A 20,770-nucleotide genomic window follows, 5' to 3' on the forward strand; every position below is an offset into this window, starting at 1 on the left:
TGACCTTGCCATGCCAAGGAGGCTAAAATAGCTTTATGTTAGTGCCATTCTCCTTTCCATTTCCTATTTTACAGGAAGGATTAAATTGTATTATAATTAAATGAAATGCTATATAAAAGAGCACTTAGCATGGTGCTTGGCACAAGGAAAACGACAATGGACATTTTCTGTCCTTACTATTGTTGTTAGGGGTAGGGTTATTGGTATTTAGTTTTCACAATATGCTGGGTGCTTTCTTGGAGTGTTTGCAATAATGATCATGTCTAATCCTCAAAGAACTCTAAGACATAAATGACCTCATTTCCATTTCTAAGTGAAGAAATAAAGGGCTCAGAGAAGTTTAGGATTTGTTCTAGGGATTGGGGGTGGGGTGGGGGCGGGGATGGGGGGTAGGCAGGGCAGCATTTAAATTGGGCCGGTCCAATGCCAAGGACCTTTTCTTTATACTGATCTACTGCTCTCCTGCTGATTTCTGAACCTCCTAATAAGAAGTCCAAGTACACTTTAGTATGAGGGGGCTGCAGGAAAGGTATTCTTCTGTTCATCCTCTAGTTATCAGGTTTTGGATTTGAATGACTTAATTAACAAGCAGGAGCATTCATATTAAATATATTTGTATGTATGTATCTTATTTGACCTACTAATGGTGAATATACATTATTATTAAAATGAATTCCCATATATCAAATTATATTTTCCTGCAGTTTTATCTTAACATTGGGAATTTGTTCATTAAATATTCTTTGATCACAAGACTTAAAATGTCTCATTTAAATAGCAGCAAACCTGTAAACAACTATTTAAGAAGTAACTTTAATGATTTTTGATGAAGATGGATTTAAAACCCAGTTTAAAATTCTAAAGCACTTTTCTAAATGGATTGCACATTAGAATTATAGGGGAAGTGGTAAAACAACAAGAACACAATGCCTGAAACCCAGCCTCAAAGACTGTGATCTAACTGGTTGGGAATTGGTGTTATTCGAAAGCTCTGCAGGTGATTCTAATGGCAGTCAAGATTGACAATCACTGGTATTAGGAAAGCAGAGGCAGATAATTAGACAGGACAACAAATACTGAAATGAATTAAGTATACAGGGTTAAAAAGTCAATGCCTTTACTTTAATGGATCGGTTCAGCATCCATTAAAGACTCTTCCTTCGCATTTTGAACCGTCCTCAGATGCTGTCTCCTTCCTTCAGAATTACTTGTCTCCAAAGAGTAGAGGCTGCTTAATGTTTCCATTCACTATCCTTTCGACCTGTCTGAAGTCAGCTGTCATGGTCTCCACCCTCTTGCAACTGCTCTCTCTAAGCCTCACTCAGTCTTTCATTTAGTATATTTTAATGTGGAATACATGATTAATCTATAATAGTAATATATATATTTAAGCCCTACCTGAAAACTGCTGTGGGCCATCAACAGAGCTGCTTAATTAGGAATAAACAAGGAATTGATAAGATTACAGAACTGATTGAGGTTTGGAGATTATCCTCTCCTGTGATGGTGGTTTTCCAGTTTATTTTTTATTGCAACACATCCTTTTGTCTGGATTCTTATTTAAAAGGTCAATATGTAATAAAAGAGAGGGAGGATCTACTTTGCTTGGGTGTTGGTGGTGCAGAATCCTGATTGCTCCCTTTTGTCTCCCTATCTGTCCACTTTCCCCTCAGAGACAGCCCTCAGAGATTCTCATGGACCCCCGGTGTCTCAGAGAAGCACAGTTTGAAACCCACTCATCTAGTCTTGATCCCTTCATTTTACAGAGGTTGGAGAATAGGATATGCCTACTGCCTAGAGGAAGTATCTAGATTTAAATAGAAATATCTATTTGTGTTTAAAATATGACAGCTCATGAGCTCACATTTATGTGCCAGGCACCTTTATGTGTATTAACTTATTTAGTCACAACAGTACTATAAATTAGGTTATCACCCCCATTGAAGATGTGAAAATGGAGGCAGGGAAACATTAGGTCTTGTGCCATAATCACATAGCTAGTAAGTGCACATTTGTGAGTTCACACTCTTAACCACTAATGCTCTGCCAGATATATACATGGTGTATTACTGGGAATCTATACCACAAACATATGATGCCTTTGTCATTTAACTAACACTTAACATTACTGGCTCATCATTGTGGACACTGTAGCTACAGAAGTGAATAAGAGAGAAAAGTTTCCTGCACTAACAGAGCTTGGTAGGGAGACAGACCATGAATTTGTATATATTACCTTTAAGGTAATAAGGTGATTCAGATAGGGAACAATGCTATTAATACAATAGCAGTAAGTAATGTGGTAGACTGAATCATGTACCCGAACAAAAAACATGTTCTTAATCTTAATCCTTATTCTTGTGGGTGTGAATCCTTTTGCAAATAGGACACTTTGAAGATGCATTCTCAGTTAAGGTGTGGACTTATTTATGAATAGGATCTTGGAAGATGCTAATTAGGTGTGACTAAACTGATGAAAGGTGGGCCTCCATCTAATTTACTAGAGGCCTTATAAAGAGAAGTTACAAGTCAGAGAAAGGCACAGGAAGAGACCAAGGATATTGCCATGTGTCAGAAGTAGAGACAAAAATCAAGGACCCCCAAGGATTGCAGCAAGCTCCCACTAGAAGCTACAGACTCAATCTGGTCTCTAAAGCTTGGAGGCAGTAAATACTTGTTATTAAGTCAATCCATTGTTTCATATTTGTCAGTCATAGCGTTCCGGAAAATTTAGACAGGACAGGAGTGAGTGCATGCAACTCAAGGCTTAACAGAAACCTTGCTGCTCAAACTGGTCAGCAGACCAGGAAAATCAACATCACTTCAGAGTTTGTTAGAAATGCAGTAAGTCAGAAGCCACTCCAAATCTAACAGAGAATTAGAATCTTCATTTTAACAGGCTTTCCAGGTATATTCATACATACATTAAAGTTAGAGGCCTTGAACTAAAAAGTTTTGGATGTTGGCAGACAATAATCATTTCCACTACCTTTCCATTCATATACCCATTTACACACACTGAATATATATGGATATAAAAGGTAAATATGGGCTGAAGAAAGCAGTGAGACAAGTGACGTCATCATCATGGCGACATAAGTCATCCCCAAGAAAAATCTTCCATCAGAATCAACTAATAAAAGGACAAATTCCAATTCGCTTAGAATGCTGAAGGATGATAGAGTGGAGAAGGACTCCACAAATGCCAAATTGAAGAAAAAGAAAAATAATCTCCAAGAACAGATAGGAAATTACCATCCTGGACATATCAGTTCATCCTCCTCCCCCTCACTTGGTCCTGTGCAGTTTGAGAGCTGCACAGAGGCAGCAGAGCCCAAGTCCTTCCACTGATACAGACTATAGGGGCATTGACAGCAGCAAATTAGAACCCCATACTTATCCAGGCACAGGGACCCAAGTCCTCAGAGATCTGCGGTGGAACACAAGTCACTGAGTTGTACTGCTGTTGGATTCAGAGGGGCCCCCAGAAGAAAGAATTGCAGAGAAAAAGAGAGCGAGAAAGAGAGAGACAGAGACAGAGAGAGACAAAGAGATAGACTGTGGGAAACTATTGACAAGAGATTTGTACACTCAGTCCAGTTTTTGTTGGCTGGAGCACCTAAACACAAAATAAATTTTTCTGGATTGATCCATGTATTAGCCAGGGTTCTCAGGGAAGCAGAACCCACGGGAGATATCTGTAAATATGAGATTTTATAAAAATGTCTCATGCAACTGTGGGGAAGCATGAGTCCAAATTCCATAGGGCAGGCTGTAAGCTTGTAACTGCAATGAAAGTCTTGAATGAATTCCCCAGAAGAGGTTGGTTGGCTGAACAATTCTCTCATTGAGGGAGAATGGTTGGGGGCACATATGACAGCAGAAAGAAAGACAGAGGATAAAGACTGAGATGGTATAACTTAGGAATGTCTAGAGTGGACAATGGTGGTGATTAAATGCACAAATATAAGAATGTTTTTGCATGAGGGGGAACAAATGAGTGTCAACACTGCAAGATGTTGAAATATATAAAGAATATAGTGGGACAAACATAAAGGGGGAGATAGAGAGATATGGGAGCAGAGCACATGTATGCTATTGAATATCAGTTTTTATGTTTTCAAATTAGCAGGCTATAGATGTAAGTTGTATAATATAAATCACAGAGTGATCATAAAGAAAGTATCTTAAAAATATACAGAAATGAGAAAGGAATCAGTCAGATACATCACAAAAGATCAACTATACAAAAAAGGAACTTGTAATAAAGGAAAAGAGAGACAAAAAGCATATGACATATGAGATAAAAACCAAAGGACCAAATGACTGAAGTAAGTACTGCCTTTACAGTAGTCATATAGAATGTTAGTGGATTCAGCTACCCATTCAAAAGATACAGATTGGCAGATTGGATAGATAAAAACAGCTTGAAACAATTAATATGCTTTTTTTTTTTACAAGAGACTCACCTTAGACCCAAAGACACAAATAGGTTGAAAGTAATAGGAGGGAAAAAGATATTCCATGAAAATAGTAACCAAAAAACAGCTGAGGTAGCTATACTAATATTGGACAAAAATTTAAGTCAAAAGCTGTTATAAGAGACATACAAGGACACTATATATTGATGAAAAGGGCAATCAACCAAGAAGAAATCAAAATAATACATATTTATGCACCAAACTACAGTGTCCCAAAATACATGAGGTAAGCACTGGAAAAATTGAAGGGAGAAATAGATACTTCTACAATAGCAGTTGGAAATTTCAATACACCAGTCTCATCAATATATAGTACATCTAGACAGAAGATCAATAAGGAAACAGGTAAATCAAATAATATGATAATGAACTAGATTGAACAGACATATACAGAACATTGTACTCCAAAATAGCAGGATATACATTCTTTTCAAGTGGACATGGATCATTCTCCAGGATAGACCACAAAACAATTCTCAATAAATTAAAAAATTGAAATTCTACAAAGCATCTTCTCTGATCATAAATGGAATGAAGCTATAAATCAATAACAGGCAGAAAACTGAAAAATCCATAAATATATGGAAGTTAAACAACACATTCTTAAACAATCAGTGGCTCGAAGAAGAAATTGCAAGGGAAGTCAGTAAATATCTTGGGATGAATGAAAACGAGAACACAACATATCTAAACTTATGGGATGCTGTGGAGGCAGTGTAGAGGGTAAAACTTATAGCCCCCAAAGCTAACATTAACAAAGAAGAAAGGGCTAAAATCAAAGATCTAAATGCACGCTTGGAGGAACTAAAAAAGAATAGCAAACTAATACCAAAGCAAGCACAAAGAAAGAAATAAAGATTAGAGCAGAAATAAATGAAATAGAAAAAAATAAAATAGAGAGAAATGATAATAAAATTTACAAACTTAGCTATTCTGACAAAGAGCAAAAATGAGAAGAAACAAATAAGTAAAATCAGAAATGAAAGGAGGATTCTCTGATTCCGCAGGAATAAAAAGGATCATAAAAGGATACTATGTACAACTGTATTCCAAAAAAGTAAACAATCTAGGTGGAAATGTCAAATTTCTAGAAACACACAAACAGCCTACACTGATTCTAAAAGAAATAGAAGATCTAAAAAAAAATCAATTACTAATAAAGAGATTGAATCAAAAAACTCCCAACAAAGAAAAATCTCGGACCAGATGGCTTCACAGGTGAATTCTACCAAACATCGCAAGAAGAATTCATACCAATAATGCTCAAACTCTCTAAAAAAATTGAATAGGAGGGAAGACTACCAAACCTAACTCATTCTATGAGGTCAATATCAATCTAATACCAAAGCAAGATAAAGATACTCTAAGAAAAGAAAATTATAGACCAATTTTTCTTTGAATACAGATGCAAAAATCCTCAACAAAATACTTCCAGATTGAATCCAACTGCACATTAAAAGAATTATACTCTATGATCAAGTGGGTTTTATCCTAGGTATGCAAGGGTAGTTTAACACAAGAAAATCAATTAATGTGATATACCACTTGTTCTAGTTTGCAAGCTGTGATATAGCAGAACTGGAACAGCTTTTGAAAAGGGGAATTTAATAAGTTACAAGTTTACAGTTCTAAGGAAGTGGAAGTGTACAAATTAAGGCACCAATAAAAGGTTACCTTCACTCAAAAAAGGTCAATGGGTCAGGAACACCTTTGTCAGCAAGGGTAGTCACGTGACTGGCATCTGCTGGTCCTTTGCTCCAGGACTCTGTTCTTTTCAGTCTCTGTCGATGTGGGGGACCCTCACTTTGCTTTTCTAGGGCTGGCTTCATCTCTTGGCTTCCCATGGGTCTCTCCAGGTTCTGACTTGTTTAACATCTCACAGCGATGTCCACAGGGTTTTCCAAGCATCTCCAAACATCTGTGTCACTGTTCTCCAAGGTTCAGCATCTGTGTTAGCTCTGCTCTGAAGTTTCTTGTGGCTCTATCATTTCTGACTCTCTCCAAAATGTTTCATCTTTTAAAGGATTCCAGTAAATTAATCAAGACTCACCTAGAACAGATGGAGTCACATCTCTATCTAATCAAAGGGTCACATCCACAATTGGGCATGCCACATCTCTATAGAGATAATCTAATCAAAAGTTTCTGCCCCACAGTATTCAATTAGGGTTAAAAGAAATAGCTGCCTCCACAAGATTGAATCAGGATTAAAACATGGCTTTTCTGGGGTACATAATTTTTCAAACTGGCACACCACTTTAACAAAATGAAGGGGAAAAAATACGTGGTTATCTCAGTTGACACAGAAAAGGCAATTGACAAAATCCAGCATCCTTTCTTGATAAAACGCACACACACACACACACACACACACACAAACCCCTTAGAAACATAGGAATAGAAGGAAACTTCCTCAACATAGTAACAGGTATATATGAAAAACCCACAGATAACATCATATTCAATGGTGAAAGGCTAAAAGCTCTAAGAGCTGGAACAAGACAAGGATGCGAACTGTCACCACAGTTATTCAGCATTGTGCTGGAAGTTCTACCCAGAGCAATCAGGCAAGAAAAATAAACAAAAGGCAACAAATTGAAAAGGAAAAGTAAAACTTTCCCAATTTACAGGTTACATGATCCTATATATAGAAAGTTCCCAAAACAACAAAGTTATGAACTGATAAATTCAGCCACATGGGTAGTTACCACATTAACATACAAATATCAGTATTGTTTCTATATAATAGTAATAAGCAATCTGAGGAGGAAATCAAGAAAAATATTTCATTACAATAGCAACTAAGGAATCAAATATCCATGAATAAATTTAACCAAGAATATAAAGGACTTGTATCCAGAAAATTACAAAACATAGTTAAAAGAAATAAAGAAGACCTAAATAAATGGAAGGGCATTCTGGGTTTATGGATTGGAAGACTATCATTAGGATGTCAGTTCTACCCCAAATCAGTCACAGATTCAATACAATCCCAATCAAGATTCCAACAGTTCACTTTGCAGAAATGAAAAAGCCAGTTATAAAATTTATTTGGAAGGGTAAGGGGCACCAAAGAACCAAAAATAACTAGGAAAAGAACAAAGTTGGAGGATTCATGGTTCCTGACTTCAAAGCTTATTAAAAATCTACAGTGGTCAAAACAGTATGATACTGCACAAGGATAGCTATACAGACCAATGGATTCAAACAGAGAGTTCAGAAATAGACCTTTACATCTATGGCAGTTTATTTCTGACAGGCTGCCAAGCCCACTCAATTGGAAAAGAATAGTCTCTTCAACAAATGCTGCTTGTTGAATTGGATATCCATATGCAAAAGAATTCAGGAGGGCCCCTATCTCACACCATATATAAAAATTAACTGAAATTGAACCAAAGACCTTAATATAAGAACCAGGACTATAAAACTTCTGAAAGAAAATGTAGGAAGGCATCTTCAGGATATTGTGGTAAGTCTGGTTTCTTAGACTATAAACCTAAAGCATAAGTAATGAAAGAAAAAATAGATAAATGGGAGCTCATCAATTACAAATTTTTGTGTATCAGAGGACTTTGTCATGACAGTGAAAAGAAAACCCACTCAATGGAGGAAATATTTGGAAACCATATATCCAATTAGGGTTTAATATCCAGAATATGTAAAGAAATCTTAAAAATCAACTTAATAAAAAGACAAAAAGCCAATTAAAAAATGGCCAAAAGATTTGAATAGACACCTTTCCAGAGAGGATAAAAAGCACATGAAAAGATGCTCAACATCACTAGCTATTATGGAAATGCAAATCAAAACCACAATGAGATATTATTTCACACCCACTAGAATGGCTACTATCAATAAAACAAAAAACTACAAGTGTTAGAGAGTATGTGTAGAAATAGGTACATCCTGGAAAAGGAGACACTCAAGCATATCAAGTTGATTATAGAAGCTACTAACCATTCCATTTTCACGATGCCTATCTGCCTGCCAGAGAGCCATAAGCTATAGCCATCTTGCCACTTGGCATGCAAGGGCATGAACCAAGATCGGCTGCCCACCGCTGATGTACCAGTATGGCTTTGCCTGACCCAACCGCATGAGCTATGATAACCTTCCAGTGCTGGGGTGCAACATCTAATTCCTGTTCATGGATTAGAACTGCAGTGAGGCCCCCACAGTGGCCCCCAGCCCCTTCCAGGCCAAGTCAATGCCTCCAGGCTTGCCAGGGTGATGGCTTCCAGGGGCAAGTGTGTCCCCAAGAGCTCTTTAGTGTGCAAGTGCCATGAAGCTTTCTTGCCCATCCTGAAGGAGTTGCACATGCTGTACGACTAAGTGTGGACGGGCCAGGTGTCCAACTGCACAATGCCTGCTACTAGCCATCCTTCAGCCCTAATGAGCACGTGTTTGCCACCTTCTGGATCGGCCAGTGGTCTGTGCTGTGCTTCATCTCCAACCTCTACCATGTGGCCAATTTCCTCATCCATATGGAGCACTTCCGCTATCCTGAGCTTCCCATCATTTTCCTGTCTGCTACACACAGGTAGCAGACAGGAAAATGATGGGCTTCCTGGTACACCTGGTCATGGGTCACGCCAGCATCAGCAGCAGCTGGTGGGAATGTAAAATGGTACAGCTGTTATGGCAGAGAGTTTGGTGGTTGCTCAGAAAGCTAAGTGTAGAGTTGCCCTACCATCAGACGATATAGCTATTCATTATATCCCCAGAAGAACTGGAAGCAGGGATGCAAACAGACATTTGCAGATTATATTCATATAGGCATTATACACAATTGCCAAAGGATGGAAATAATCAGTGTCCATCAACTAATGACTGGATAAACAAAATGTGGTATATATGTATGATGAAATATTATTCAGCTGTAAGAAGCAATGAAGTCCTGAAGCATGAAACAACATGGATGAATCTTGAGGACATTAAGTTTAATTAAATAAGTGAGACATAAAAGGACATTTATTGTTTGATCTCACTAAATTTAAACTCAAGGACATAGAATCTAGTATATAGGTTACCAGGAGATAGAATAATCATAGAAAATGGGGAGAGGTTGCTTGAGATGTTCAGAATTTTTAAATAAGTTGAATTTAAATTATTAGAAATGGATAGAGGTGATGTTAACATATTATTGTGAGTATAATTAACAGTGCTGAATTGTGTGTTTGTGTGGGTGATAAGGAACATTTAGAGTCACATATGTCACCTGAAGGTAAGCCAGCGGTTAAAACATGTGACTGTATAACTCATTAAACCTTGTGGTGGTTGATAGCACAAATATAAAAAATTTCTTCCATGAACTGGAACAGATTTACAAATCTATGACAAGGTGTTAATAATACAGGTGTGGGGAAAAAATACACCAATGTCAACGATGGACTAGAGTTAACGGTAATATCTTAATATTCTTTCATCAACAGTAACAAATGCACCACACTAATTCTAGGGATCAAATGATGGGGGTGATAAGAAATATGGGATGCTTGGGTTTTCCCTTTTTATTTTTATTTTTCTTGAGTAATGGAGATGTTCTATAATTGACTGTGGTAATGAATGCACAACTATGTGATAACAATATGAGCATTGATTAGATACTATGTATCTATTGCATGGTATGTGAATATATCTCAACAAACTTGTGTTGAAAAGAAAAGAAAAAGAAATAGAAACATCCATTCATTGTTGGTGGGAATGTAAAATGGTGCAGCTGTTGTGGAAGACAATTTGGTAGTTTCTCAGAAAGCTAAGTATAGAATTACCGTATGGCCTGGCAATCCCTCTTCTAGTTATATATCCAAAAGAAATGAAAGCAGGGACTCAAACAGATGTTTGCACACTGATGTTCATAGCAGCATTATTCACATTTGCCAAAAGCCAAAAGCAACCCAAGTGTCCATCAGCTGTAAAAGTGAATGCTGTCTTTGAGGAACCTGGAAGGCGTTAGGCTGAGTCAAATAAGCCAGAGAGAAAAGAATAATATTGTACAATCTCACTAATAGGAACTAATTAAAATAAGCAAACTCATAGAGTTAGACTCTAGAACAGGGGTTCTACCAGGGGCTGGGTTTGGGGTAGAAAATGGGGAGTTAATGCTTAATTTGCAAAGAATTTCTATTTAGGTTAATTGTAAATTTTAGAGTTGGATGGTGATGATGGTACCATAACATTGCGAGTGTAATTAACAGTACTGAATTATATATGTGAATGTGACTAAAAGTGGAAATTTTAGTTTGTATATATGTTACTAGAATAAACACTAAGTGATATAACATAGGACTGTATAACCTATTGTTGAAGGATGGACTGTAGTTAATAGTACAAGTATAAAAATGTTCTCCCGTGAACTATAAAAATGTACTACAGTAATGCAAGGTGGTAATGATAGGATGATATATGGGGAAAAATATACCTCATGTACATTATGGACCATAATAAATAGTACAATTTTAATATTATTATATCAGTTGTAACAAAGGTACCACACTAATGCAGTTTCAATAGTAGGAGAGTATATGGGAATGCTGTATTTTTTACTTGACTCTTCGTAAATCTAAAACTTCTATAATTAAAAAATATATATAAAAAGAAAGAACATTACTATTTTTATTTGCAGTGTATTTTCAGAAATGTCATTATTAAAAAATAGCATTTTGTTATAGCATGAATGATATAATTGGGAGTTATTTTGCTGATCAAAGAATCAACATAAGATTTAGCTAACTAAAAATATCCTAAAAGAAAAGCTGTAAGTAAAATTTATATATATATATTCTTAAAATATCAAATTTAATTCTTCAACACCAATAAAATGAACAAAAATGCACTGTAAAGTGAATTACATAAAGAACTTCAAGTCCCTACAAAAATACATGTGGTATATAAAAATGTGGCTCCAACATAAATTTGCTCTAAATCAATATGCCAATTATAAGCATTATTTCACTAATTCCTTAAATGATAGTGTTTGTGTTTTGAGGGGATGATTCAGAGTTGTCCAGTTCACTTTTTAAAACAATCCAAGTTTATTAAGTTTATATGAACTTTTTCTTTTATAACAAGCAACACGCAGAATCATTCCATTTACTTTAGAGTCTTAAGTAACTAGTACTCAGAATACTGAGGTTGCTGGAGAAGTCATAGAAACATACATGCTCAGAGGACATCTCCCAACCCTTACCAATTCCCATCTCCTTTTCTAATGTGCACAGATGTTTCAGTCTATTTTCATTTCACAACACAGGGGGATGTTATGTCTAATGAAAATGCCTGACCAGACCTTACACTGGGAAAATGGAAACAGGCAGCCTCATTGCTTATCAGGGCAGGAGTTCTTAGTGGCAGAGCCCATGCCACCTGGATTGGCTAAATACCCTATAGTAAAACAGTATAGGGTCTCTCCCTTCTGACACAAAGTGGGGCATGGGAGCTGCTATCTTCTGACCCTGACTCGAGAAGCTTGGCCTCCCTGGGAGACTGGCGCTGATGGGATCTCTTTCCCTGCTCTTTTGGATCCTTTCTGCTATGTAAGTAATAAAGTGGTCATTTGCTGAAAGTTTCTGTTATGCCTGAGCTGTAGCAACTTGCTCCACAGAAGCATTATTTCAACAAAGGCTTGTGGCATTTTTCTTACTAAAGATATTTAGAAACTTAAAAAGTCACCCAACATTTCAGCTTACCAACAATCTGTTTCCTTAGGTCTCTTACAAAGAAAAGGTCAAACAAAAATCACTGGGCAAAAAGTACATCACCCAGGTCCTTGGAAAGCCACCTCAACAATCATCAGTCATGAGAACCAATTTGTCCTGTTTATTCCAGGACTCTCCCCATCTTAGCACTGAAAGTTCTGGACATCAAGAACCCTCTTACTTCTGAGATACCTGGAATGCTTGGTAACCCTAGATTACTAATGATTTTAAAGGAAAGAGTTTCAACACAACTGTTACAGAGTTGTTGAGCCCAGGTATTATATCTTATTTTGCGACTTTCAGTGAAAACCTGGAAAGATAGTGTAAAATTCACTTATGGGTGTTAATTTAATAGTATCAAATAAATAGGAAGTGCATTTGGTAAAAAGTAAAACAGACTGCCATATTTGACTTCTTTTTCTCTATTTTGTGGTTTAGCCTATTCAGAGATTTTCTCTGTATTGTGGTTTAGCCTGTTCAAGAAAAAGAAAAGAAAGCAGAAAAGTAGACATTGCTTTTTTTAGTCATTAACCACTGAGCCTCTAAAATGGAGGTAGATGAAGCAAATATTGGTGTTTCTACTTTCATTTATTTAATTTTCCTAAAAATGTAAGAGCTCAACTAAGCTTTATTGCTATTTAATACACAGATTAATACTATTGCCTCCCCCATGGCAGTAAGTCAGGGAATGCATGCTCTTCAGAGAAAGGGCTGGGAGACCCATTCCACTGAACCTCTCACTGAAAGAGTCTTTCAGACTTTTAAAAAAAATTTTTAAATTTTGGGATGCATCATCAGTTATATGCTACAGGAAATCGTATTTGTGTTAGTTTATAAAAATAAGACATTCAATAGTGGAATGCATAATTATTTTAGATGGGGTGTATTAGTCAGGTTTTGTTGACTAACAAACTACTCTAAAACCTAGTGACTTAAAACAGCAACCCTTATTCTTTCTCAGGATTTTGTGTATAAGCGGAGTGGTTCTTCAGATCTGAGTTGGTTCAGTTAGGGCTAGGTGATCTAGGATGCTCTCACTTACAAGTCTGCCAGGTCGCTAACCAGTTGCTCCAGGAGGGCCTCAGCTTGGATGAATCCTTTGTTCTCCACATAGTTTCTCATCTCCCAACTGGCTTGTCTGGGTTTCTTCACATGGTGATCTTAGGGTTCCAAAGATCAGAGAGAGCATGTCCAACGCACAAACACTTTTTGAACCTTTTCAGGCATTCATTTTACAAATGTCTGATTAGCCAGAAAAAAGTCACACAACTAAACCCTAGATTCAAGGTTTGGAGAAATAGATTCCACCCCTTGATGGGAGGGGCTGCAGAGTCATTGCCTGGATGGACAGAATTTATGTTTATTTTGCAAGCCATCAGAGGGTGGAACTATTAAACTTCTAAAATCATCTGTAGCACAGAAATTTCTAGCTTAATTTCTGTTTTAAATGTATGTGGATGGGTGAAATGATGACATGTATAATACAGATGATCTAATTTTGCTGACTTTTTCTGTAAAAAAATGGCATTATGCATCTAGCAACCTTTCTGATAAGTATACACATTTAATTTGTTCCTTCAAAGTAAATATGACATTTTAACAGTGAATAGGAAAGTACTTTTGTTTCAAAAAACACTTGTAGTAGGAAAAAAAGCCTTTTGAAAAAAAGTGTTTGGAAATGTTTCCAACGTTACATTATTTAGTTCCAAATGGAGATTGAAACTGTGCAAGAAATTCTAAGACATACCTACCACTTATGACTGTGCTTCTTAAATTGAGGTGTAAAGACTTTGTGAATATGCCAGGGAGAATATGGATTAACACAAGACAAACATGTCACATATATTTGGGTTATCAACTGTACTCAAAGATCTGTATTAAAATATTTTATGTTAAAATAAATGGCTATATTTTGGAATAAAGATCAAATATTTAAAAACATTTTACTTCTTTCTTTATTCCTTTTATTTTTTTCTTGTCTTACTGAAATGACTATTATATCCAGTGATGTAAACTATAAAAATATTGCAGAGAAAAAGTGAAAGGTATCTAAATAAATGATGAAAAATACTATATGCATGCATTGGAGGATTCAAGATCATAAAGAAATCAATTTTTCCCACAAGAATGCTTTTTAGAAATTAGAAGCTGATTCTAAAATTTTATGGATTACGAAGGACTAGAATAGCAAAAGCATTCTGAAAAAGAAGAAAAATATTGGAGAATTTATATTCCTGATTTCAAGATATAATTACAATTATAGTAATGAGACAGAATGGTATTAGTGTAAGGCGAGACTGATAGATCACTAGACAAGAGTATAGAAATTATTCCATCCTTACCTAGTAATCAATTTTTGACAAAGTGCCAAGGTAACCCAATGGGAGAAAGAGCAAATTCAACAAATGGTGCTTGAACATTTGCATATCTATATGGGAAGAAAATAAACATTGATCTCTATCTCACACAATCCACAAAAGCCCATTTGAGATGGAAAATGGAACTAAATGCAAAAAGAAGAAAACGATAAAATCCCAAAAGATGCATGGGGAATATCTTCATGGTCTTGGTAGCAGCAGAGATTTATTAGATAGGCAAGAAAGCACTAACCAAAAAAAGAAGAAAAAAACCTAATAAGTGGGACTTCAGCAAAATACAGTATTAAGAACATTAAAAGGCAAGCCACAGACTACGCTAGGATAACATGTCCTCCATCCTTCCTTTTTCTCTCTGTCTCTGACTCTTTCTGTATGATTTGTAAGCATAATATATAAGAACTCAAAATCATAGTAAAATTTTAAAAAATCAATAAAATGGGCAAAGAATTGAATAGATGATTCATAAAACAAGATATAGGATAGGCCAATAAACATGTGAAATGGTGCTCAACATTATTTGTTATCAGGGAAATAATAATTAAAAATTTCAATAAGATACTACTTCAGGGCCACTGGGAAAGCTAACATTTAAAAGATTGGTATTATCAGGTAGGCAATGGTGGCTCAGTGGCAGAGTTCTCGCCTGCCATGCTGGAGACCCCAGTTTGATTCCTGGGGCCTATAGATATTGATAATATCTATATAGATAGATATTATCAAGCGTTGAAAGTTCATGTGGAGCAAATGGAATTCTCATACTGCAGATAGGAGTGTAAAATATTGAAAAAGCTTTGCAAAAACAGTTTGACATTTTCTTATAAATTATATATCACCCATCTTATGACCCAGCAATTCCACTTCTAGGTATTTACCCAAGGGAAATTAAAAAAATATATAGCCACAAACAAACTTGCAGAAGAATATTCATATCAGCTTACTCAAAATAGTTCAAAATTGGAAACAACCAAAACATCTTTCATCCTATAAATATTACATATTTATATCTACAAATAAGCATTAAAAAGGCCACATCCATGTAGTTTTCTTCCCTGGGAAGCCAAAGGAAGCATACCTTACATTTCTAGTATCTCCTATCATTGAATTTTGAGTGATTGGTGCTATTTTTTGAAGGGTTAGTTCTAATCCTCTTTTTATTTTTGATACTTTTTCATCTGCCCCAGATAACTACCTGATTGTAATACTGAACTTACACAAATGACTGCATAGCATCTATGGCTGAGAGCCTAGGGGCTAGCATCAGTCAGAGTTGGACTGGAGTCCTGGCTCAGGAACCAAAAAACAGCAACATTTCTTGATCTCTTACTACCTTGCCAGGCACTGTGTTAAGGGTTTTTACATGGACTATTTCACTTAATTCTTGTAACAACTCTAATTGCAACTTGCAGAATTTTTTCCTGGCCCCAATTTCAGGGAAATGATGATCACCACTGTTCTTAGCAGTCTCTTTCCATTTCTCCAAGTTCCTTTGGAGTTAATTTCCCACTATATTTTTTGAGAGTATCTCCTTGTCATCTTCAATGGTTTCCCTTCTGTCAGTTAAATTTAGTGATCCATTCCTGTCCAAATGGCGGTTTTTTTCTCTTTGACCTCCCTTAAACCTTGAATTGCCATCCTTCAGCCAGGCAGTCAGTGGTATGTACTTCTTGTACATATTTGCATTTTCTCAACATCTGATTGGTTGTGTCATGAAGTCATGAAATACTACTCAAACTGAAAACATTTTCAGTGCAGGAGGCAGGCACAGAGAAGTTGACATGTTTAATAACTGGCAAGACAAGATTTGAAGTTGGATCTCCTGGTCCTAGAGTTTGCCCTAATTCCTAATCATTTATTATGAAACAAGACAAAAAATATCTTCTTCTTGTCTTAGGTCACATTTCTCAGAAGCAGTCCCTGAATCAAGAATTCACATCCAAGACATTTATTGAGAAAGTGCTCCCAGAAGAAATCACGAAGGAAATGAAGGAAGGAGAGTAGGGAAGGAGAGGGAGCCCATACGAGGGTGCAATCTCAGGGAAAAAAGTCTCTCAGAAGGTAAGAGCAACCTGATTCCACAGTGTAAATTATATGGTGGAGTTGTCCCAACCCAACCCAAGGCAGGGAATTTGGCTTTCATATTCTAGTGCCTGTCAGCTAATGGCCACTTAGGGGGTGTAAAATTTGTAGGTGCTTTTGAGTCCAAATTTGCAGGAAAAGCAGCTTTAGTAGACTGAGGGATATATTCTAAAAAAGGGCCGCAGTACTGGCCATTAGGAAAAAAAACACACAGAAACCAAAGAGATGCACAAAAAATGGCCAAAGGGGGTCCAATGGGCCTCCGTGATGGCCAGTATTGTCCCAGACTCCCAACCTACTCCATGAGATGCTCTTTCCATGGTTTTGTTTTCACATTAGAAGATGCTCACTTCAAAGTAAAGCATGTATTCTCTATTCTGAAAACCAGCATAAAATTGGTTTATAACTGAGGTTTGAATTAGGGTTAAGGTCACTCTGGGTAGTTTCTCCACTAATAAATGATTAGCATTCTTATTACATAACTACAAAATAAAAAAAAAAAACTACATTATCTTCTTTTGTTTTCATACTATCTATTCCCTTCTCAGAACCCTCAAACTGGGGTTGAACTCTACTGTTCCATAGTTTTTGTCAATATGCCTAAAGTATAAAGAATTCTTGGTTTCTGTAATCATAAAGCTAACACAGTTTTTATTCTTACCACATGCTGGGCTCTTCTAAGTGGTCTTTGTATGTTAACTCTAATATTTACAACAACTCTGTGAGTAAGCTGCTATCATAATCCCCATTTTATGGTTGAAGAAGCAAGCACAAAATGATTAAGCAGTAGAACTGGGATTCAAGCCTTAGCTTATTGGCTTCAGAGACTACGCTTTTAGCCATTCTTCTGAAATGATGCTCCATAAAGACATAAGTCCCTCCAAAAGCAACTTAAGTTGGTTTGTGTACCATTCATTTTCTCATCAGTGACTTCCTGCTAACCTGAATTGGACTAATACTCAAGAGTAGTAAATATTTATATCTAAACCCGATTTTCAGATGGCAGGACACCCAACTTGGCTTCCTTGCAGCTTCTGTTCTAAGCCATCCCTGGCTTGTTTCATATTCCCACTCTGCAGGACTCCACAGAGGCCAGGATTCTTGCACTTTATGATCGTTATAATACTGTAATAGGGAGCTGGTAGACAACTTTTTAATAGAAATTATCACAAATCAGACTTAATAAAAAAAAGGATATAACTGTACAATGTGCAATATAAATCTTTTAAACTTTAAAATTTTTTATATTAATTAAATCAATGTAAGAGAACTGAGTTGGTAGACAACTTCTTAATAGAAATGATCACAGATCTGACGTAATAAAAAATAAACTATATAACTGCACAATGTGCAATATAAATCTTTTAATCTTTTACACTGATGTAAATCAATGTAAGAGGACAATATTGAAATCCATGGACTCAAGTTTATTTACCTGTGTTTATTTATGGAATCCTCATGGGAACTGTTTTGGATCCAGGGAAGAGTCTTGGTCAATGAGTCCAAAAAACTGCACTGCAACTTAGGGCTATCTCTGTGGCCTTAAAATTTAGCTTCTTTTTCTATAAAATGAATGACATTTCCTGTTTCATATAACTCAGAGGGTTATGTATCAAATGAAACAAAATCTATGAAAATGGTTTGTTAACTAGTATGAAATACTCAAGCATCTATTTAGTATATTGACTGATGGATAGATATACCTAAGTCTTCCCTGCTTTTAATACTTTCATGACATTGGCTGTGCTTCAGGATTTTCTACCTATCATGATAAAATTTTACTTTCTCGAGATCTTATTTCAATATCATACTGAAAACTGGATTTTTTTTAAATTTAAATTTTAATTTTTTTATTAATTGAAGAAAAAATAAATTAACACAACATTTAGAAATCATTCCATTCTACATATGCAATCAGTAATTCTTAACATCATCACATAGATGCATGATCATCGTTTCTTAGTACATTTGCATCGATTTAGGAAAAGAACTAGCAAAACAACAGAAAAAGATATAGAATGATAATATAGAGAAAAAATAAAAATAATAATAATAAAAAAGACACAAACAAACAAACAAAAAACTATAGCTCAGATGCAGCTTCATTCAGTGTTTTAACATGATTACATTACATTAGGTATTATTGTCCATTTTTGAGTTTTTGTATTTAGTCCTGTTGCACAGTCTGTATCCCTTTAGCTCCAGTTACCCATTATCTTACCCTGTTTCTAACTCCTGCTGGTCTCTGTTACCAATGACATATTCCAAGTTTATTCTTGAATGTCGGTTCACATCAGTGGGACCATACAGTATTTGTCCTTTAGTTTTTGGCTAGACTCACTCAGCATAATGTTCTCTAGGTCCATCCATGTTATTACATGCTTCATAAGTTTATTCTGTCTTAAAGCTGCATAATATTCCACCGTATGTATATACCACAGTTTGTTTAGCCACTCGTCTGTTGATGGACATTTTGACTGTTTCCATCTCTTTGCAATTGTAAATAATGCTGCTATAAACATTGGTGTGCAAATGTCCGTTTGTGTCTTTGCCCTTAAGTCTTTTGAGTAGATACCTAGCAATGGTATTGCTGGGCCATATGGCAATTCTATATTCAGTTTTTTGAGGAACCGCCAAACTGCCTTCCACAGTGGTTGCACCATTTGACATTCCTACCAACAGTGGATAAGTGTGCCTCTTTCTCTGCATCCTCTCCAGCACTTGTCATTTTCTGTTTTGTTGATAATGGCCATTCTGGTGGGTGTGAGATGATATCTCATTGTGGTTTTGATTTGCATTTCTCTAATGGCCAGGGACATTGAGCATCTCTTCATGTGCCTTTTGGCCATTTGTATTTCTTCTTCTGAGAGGTGTCTGTTCAAGTCTTTTTCCCATTTTGTAATTGGGTTGGCTGTCTTTCTGTTGTTGAGTTGAACAATCTCTTTATAAATTCTGGATACTAGACCTTTATCTGATATGTCATTTCCAAATATTGTCTCCCATTGTGTAGGCTGTCCTTCTACTTTCTTGATGAAGTTCTTTGATGCACAGAAGTGTTTAATTTTGAGGAGCTCCCATTTATTTCTTTCTTTCTTCAGTGCTCTTGCTTTAGGTTTAAGGTCCACAAAACCGCCTCCAACTGTAAGTTTCATAAGATATCTCCCTACATCTTCCTCTAACTGTTTTATGGTCTTAGACCTAATGTTTAGATCTTTGATCCATTTTGAGTTAACTTTTGTATAGGGTGTGAGATACGGGTCCCCTTTCATTCTTTTGCATATGGATATCCAGTTCTCTAGGCACCATTTATTGAAGAGACTGTTTTGTCCCAGGTGAGTTGGCTTGATTGCCTTATCAAAGATCAAATGTCCATAGATGAGAGGGTCTATATCTGAGCACTCTATTTGATTCCATTGGTCGATATATCTATCTTTATGCCAATACCATGCTGTTTTGACCACTGTGGCTTCATAATATGCCTTAAAGTCTGGCAGCGTGAGACCTCCAGCTTTGTTTTTTTTCCTCAAGATACTTTTAGCAATTCGGGGCACCCTGCCCTTCCAGATAAATTTGCTTATTGGTTTTTCTATTTCTGAAAAATAAGTTGTTGGGATTTTGATTGGTACTGTGTTGAATCTGTAAATCAATTTAGGTAGGATTGACATCTTAACTATATTTAGTCTTCCAATCCATGAACATGGTATGCCCTTCCATCTATTTAGGTCTTCTGTGATTTCTTTTAACAGTTTTTTGTAGTTTTCTTTGTATAGGTTTTATTGTCTCTTTAGTTAAATTTATTCCTAGGTATTTTATTCTTTTAGTTTCAATTGTAAATGGGATTCATTTCTTGATTTCCCCCTCCGCTTGTTCATTGCTAGTGTATAGAAATGCTACAGATTTTTGAATGTTGATCTTGTAACCTGGTACTTTGCTGTACTCATTTATTAGCTCTAGTAGTTTTGTTGTGGATTTTTCTGGGTTTTAGACGTATAATATATCGTCTGCAAACAGTGATAGTTTTACTTCTTCCTTTTCAATTTTGATGCCTTGTATTTCCTTTTCTTGTCTAATTGCTCTGGCTAGAACCTCCAACACGATGTTGAATAATAGTGGTGATAATGGACATCCTTGTCTTGTT

At 36.1% G+C, this 20,770-nt stretch overlaps 1 protein-coding gene across 1 annotated transcript in view; it reads left to right on the top strand.

Moving 5' to 3' along the window:
- The window catches only part of BACH1 (BTB domain and CNC homolog 1), a 92,869-nt gene that overhangs the window by 4,677 nt on the left and 67,422 nt on the right, over positions 1-20,770 (top strand). The window contains exon 3 of the mRNA XM_077118804.1: positions 16,448-16,611. The gene's annotated coding sequence lies outside the window, so the exon portion shown is untranslated. The remainder of the gene's footprint in view (positions 1-16,447; positions 16,612-20,770) is intronic.

Source organism: Tamandua tetradactyla, chromosome 10, assembly GCF_023851605.1.
Source record: "Tamandua tetradactyla isolate mTamTet1 chromosome 10, mTamTet1.pri, whole genome shotgun sequence".
NCBI classification, from domain to species: Eukaryota; Metazoa; Chordata; class Mammalia; order Pilosa; family Myrmecophagidae; genus Tamandua; species Tamandua tetradactyla.